Source organism: Engraulis encrasicolus, chromosome 23, assembly GCF_034702125.1.
Source record: "Engraulis encrasicolus isolate BLACKSEA-1 chromosome 23, IST_EnEncr_1.0, whole genome shotgun sequence".
In the NCBI taxonomy this organism is placed as follows: Eukaryota; Metazoa; Chordata; class Actinopteri; order Clupeiformes; family Engraulidae; genus Engraulis; species Engraulis encrasicolus.
The window spans coordinates 2,658,767-2,663,766 of record NC_085879.1 but is presented as its reverse complement, the minus strand read 5'-3'; the positions used below and the strand labels follow the sequence as shown (position 1 = coordinate 2,663,766).

The 5,000-nt window shown below is 45.7% G+C and overlaps 1 protein-coding gene across 1 annotated transcript in view; it reads left to right on the top strand.

Annotated features, from left to right (window-relative positions):
* The window catches only part of LOC134440579 (teneurin-1-like), a 275,455-nt gene that overhangs the window by 163,478 nt on the left and 106,977 nt on the right, over nucleotides 1-5,000 (top strand). The gene's annotated exons all lie outside the window — the stretch shown is intronic.

Sequence of the window (5,000 nt, the reverse complement as noted above, 5' to 3'; positions counted from 1 at the left end):
AGATGTACGCACAGGCGAGATATGGCTGCAGCCTAGGGGGCCCCACATGCCAGGGGGTTCCTGATTGGCTAAAGGTTTGAAAAAAATGCAGAATTGTGACAAGATGCAATGATGAATAAATGATCTGTTGTGGTCAGTACAATTGGTAGATATGTTGTCCTTAGCTCTTAATTCATATCCTCAGCTCATTATTATGATACTGTCCATGTGAATTTGTCAAAAATTTTGCCTTCTGGGGGGCCCTCATCAATCTGTAGCCTAGGGGCACCTGGCCATCTTAATCCGGCCCTGGCCCAGTACATGTGGGGAAAGATGTAACAATTGGCCAAGCCATCCATGTGCTGAGAAGAGCGTGATGGAAAGCAATGTAATTGTTCTCGACAGTCGACAGCACTGCCACCTCCACCTCCTCCTCTCATTTCAATTGTTTTAATCTGCATCCAGAAGTGCTCTCTCACACATCATCCATCTCTCTCTCTCTCTCTCTCTCTCTCTCTCTCTCTCTCTCTCTCTCTCTCTCTCTCTCTCTCTCTCTCTCTCTCTCTCTCTCTCTCTCTCTCTCTCTCTCTCTCTCTCTCTCTCTCTCTCTCTCTCTCAGTTTCCATTTCTAAATGCACACACTCACACACTCAGGGTGTGTCAGTCAGCAGTCAAGGTGTTGATCTCAAAAATAATTAGTTGATACACGGTCTACAGTAGACACTTGTCTGAAATGAAAAGAGGTGGGTATGAGGGGAGCACACAGAGAGTGGTGGTGGAGGAAATGAAAAAAAGAGTGAAAAAGAATGAAAAGAAAAGGAATGAAAAGAGAGGGATTGGCAGTGTAAAGGAAAATAGAAGCAGGTGGAATTCAACACCAAAGTGTCAATTCTGATGCCTCTGTGGTGATGCTGAAAATCAGCCACCTTCAAAGTCACCCATCTTGAAATCGGCGGCATCCAAAAAGCCGATCAATTCATATTATACTTGTATTAGCGATCTGGTCAAAATCCGTCCACCCGCTCAAAGGTTGTCATACAAAAAAAATGTCTGTGACGGACTCATGCATGCACACGCAAACATTATTGTGCCTTCCGTGGCTGGAGGCATATTAAAAAGAGAAGGGAAGCATGGAGGAGGAGTGAGGAAAGGATAGAGTAGGGAAGAAAAGGAGAAGATGAAGGGAGAGGAGAGGAGAGGAGAGGAGAGGAGAGGAGAGGAGAGGAGAGGAGAGGAGAGGAGAGGAGAGGAGAGGAGAGGAGAGGAGAGGAGAGGAGAGGTGATCAAAGTACAGCAGGTGTGAGTGGGAAGAAAGGAAAGGGGGAGAAGATAGGAGGGGAGAGGAGAGCAGAGGGATAGGAATAGGGATGGGGAGAGGAAAGGAGGATAGAGAGGAGGGGATAGGAAAGGATAGAGATCGGAGAGGAAAAAGGGGGCTGAAAGGTGGGCAGAGGGAAGGAAATGAGATGAGAAGATTGAGCAGGTGTGAGTGAGAAGAAACGAGAGAGGAGAGAAGAGGAGAGGGGAGGAACTGTGAGGAAAAGTGTACTGTGGGGGAGAAGGAAAGATGAGAAGACAACAAAATAGCAGAGGTGTGAGGGGGAAAAGAGAGAAGAGGCAAGAAGCAGAGGAGGGAAGTGTACGAGAGAAGAGAAGGAGGAGGAGGAGATTTGCCTGAGCCTGTGGCCAGCTTGGGAGTGCGTCTGATGTTGGCAGCACAGCCAATTTCTCTGTCTTTCTCTCTCTTCCTCCCCTCATCTCCTCTCTCCTCCGCTGCCCCTGATGGGGCTACTGCAGGAAGAAGATGATGATGGGAACAGAAGTTGTTTTATTTATTAATATATTTATTGTAAGCCAGTTTTTTTTGTTCCGCCTGAGCTTGTTTTTAATTCCCTGTGAAATAATGAGAGCTGTACAGTGTGTGTGTGTGTGTGTGTGTGTGTGTGTGTGTGTGTGTGTGTGTGTGTGTGTGTGTGTGTGTGTGTGTGTGTGTGTGTGTGTGTGTGTGTGTGTGTGTGTGTGTGTGTGTGTGTGTGTGTGTGTGTGTGTGTGTGTGTGTGTGTGTGTGTGTGTGTGTGTGTGTGTGTGAGGAGGGGTTGTGCTAAAACCCGGCGGTGCTAATCACGCACCTTGTCATCTGGATCATCCTCTGGCGCACCCGCCAGCCAGCGTAGTTAAAGACCCATCGCTTTCTTCTTCTGCTCTCTCTCTCTCTCTCTCTCTCTCTCTCTCTCTCTCTCTCTCTCTCTCTTCTCTCTCTCTCTCTCTCTCTCTCTCTCTCTCTCTCTCTCTCTCTCTCTCTCTCTCTCTCTCTCTCTCTCTCTCTCTCTCTCTCTCTCTTTCCTTTCAGAATGTGTTTTTCTCCAACTTCCTCCCCATTCTGTATTCTGTTTCTTGTTATTTTTCATCATGTATGTCTGCCTTGTGTCCCTTTTTCTGTCTATTTTTCATGCGTTTCTTTGTGAAACAATCTTCTACCTATCTATGCACTCAAACACACACACACACAAACACGCACACACTCTCACACACACACACACTCACACACACACTCACACACACACACACAAAAGACAGAGAGTGAAACTTTTTTGTTTTTTCCTTCAGTGCCACTTTCTCCATCTGTCTCTTGTTGTCTCTTCCCTCTCTCCCTCTGTTGTGTCTTTGTGTTTACTCCTCTGCTTTACTTAAAACACTCGGGCAGCTGCCTGCCTGCCTGCCTGCCTGCCTCCACCACATGCAAATGGAACTCCTTAATCACCTCTCCCGTCACCCTAAAAAATAAATAAATGAATTAGCAAACAAGCAAGCAAACAAGCAAATAAATAGATAGATAGATAAATAAATAAATAAGACACTAAGTGGCACATGCTGCCTCCCCCCTCCGCTTCTCCACTTATGCTCTCTGTTCGTTATTTTCTGCCCTACCCCTGTTTTTATTTTATTCTTTCTTTCTTTTTTTAACCAGTGTCATGTAAATGTGTCACGTACTTGCCTTCCCACAAACAAATTCCGCCCATAATGGGATTCTCTTCCCCCGCACGTTAATTGCCCACTTTGTTGTTCTCTTTTGCGCTTTTTTTGTCGTGGTTGAAAGGTAGCAGGAGCAACATCCCCTTTTAAAGTTTATTTTTTTATTTTTTACCTGTGTTTTTTTCCTCAGGCCTAGTGGAGCTAATAGGGCTTCCTCGTTATGGCACCCACGCACACTCACACACACACTCACACACATGCTTACAAACACAGACACAGACTCACACAAACTCTCTCTACCACACACACACACACACACACACACACACGCACACACACACACACACACATTCACGCACACACACACTCACACACACACGCACGCACATTCAGACACCTTGACACACACACAGACACACACACACACACACACACACACACATGCACGCACATTCACACACACACGCGCACACATACACACACACATACACACACACGCACACACACGTGCCAGGCAATCTCTAAGATCATTAATGGAGACCCAGCACCACCAACACTGTCTTCTGCACCACCTTTGAAGCCTTCCAGATGCTCCATGAAGAAGCCTTTAAAAAAGATGATTAATTGTTGTAAAAGCAATTACTTGTCTGTGAAATTGTTAAGGGTGTTGGGAGTTAGTGCGTGTGTGTGCATGTGTGTGTGTGTGAGCGTGTGTGTGTGTGTGTGTGTGTGTGTGTGTGTGTGTGTGTGTGTGTGTGTGTCTGTGTGTCTGTGTGTCTGTGTGTGTGTGTCTGTGTGTGTGTGTGTGTGTGTGTGTGTGTGTGTGTGTCTGGTTAATCACAATCGACCCAAGCGCTCATTAAACTAGCATGCGCAATCTGTTGAGGGCATCATTAGCGCAGCGCATTGAGAAGGCAGATGACAATCAAAGAGTAGCCGCGGTTTAGCAACAACCAACGGGGCTGCATCGCCTGTGCCAGGAAGCTCCAAGTGCCAAGCCAAACCAACCCAACGAGCCCCAGCCAAGCCAGGGCTAATGCAGCCAAGCCAGCGCCAACGCAAGCTCATCCACAACCATGAGGTCTTTGACTTCGCTCCATACCTTCTGGCCTATGAAGGACACAATAAAACGTCCTCTCTTTCTCTCTCTCTCTGTCCTCCATGAAGGCTACAACTGCTCTTTTATCTGTCCTATTAAAGCCATGAGAATATGTGTAGCCAATATGAATGGAGCTTATTCCAGCCTCCAGGGTCCTTGCGGTGCAGTAATAACAACTCAGTGATAAACTGACCGCCATCTTTTGAGGCATACCCTGAGATTTTCATAACAGTGCAGTGTAGATCTGGCCATAGACCAGGGACTTGCCTGTTTTGGCACAGATATTTTGTAAGGGTGTACGCTTATAAACCATTTGAGGGGGGAAAAATGTGACTTTTCAGAGGATGCGTTCATCTTATTGCTAGATATTCCCACTGAGAGTAATCTGAAAGTCAATATGTTCAGCAGAAGCAAATTAAAAGGCTTTCCCCCCTCTAGGTAACAACCTTGGTTTCATCGACTTACAAACAAACCGTTTCTCTAATTATAGGACTTTTATTTTAGCATGACCAAAAAAGGCTGTAATGTGGCTGGTAATGGCTGGTAATGTTTAATGAATCGAACATACAAAAACATAAAAACACGGGAAAAAAGCTTTTCCAGAGAGGAGGGCCTAGAAGTTTCAATGGAAGAGTATGACGTTAGTGGAGTTTCTTTATATAAACACCTCACCTTCTCTAAGCCTCACACTCACACAACCCTACTCCACAGTCCCATAAAGCCCCGATGATGAAAAACAAAGACAGCGTTTATGAAAATGTTACTGGAAATAACCTGCCATTTACACCGCTGTTATGCCAGCCAGACAAGTGTATGAAGACATTTTAGGTGTAGGGAGGGAAAAATCTATCTATTGAGAAAATTGAGCCAGCATTGCAAGGTATTATTTGCAATTTCAATCTGGTCAGGCAGTCAAACAATCCAACGCGGGGAAAATGTCATTTGCATT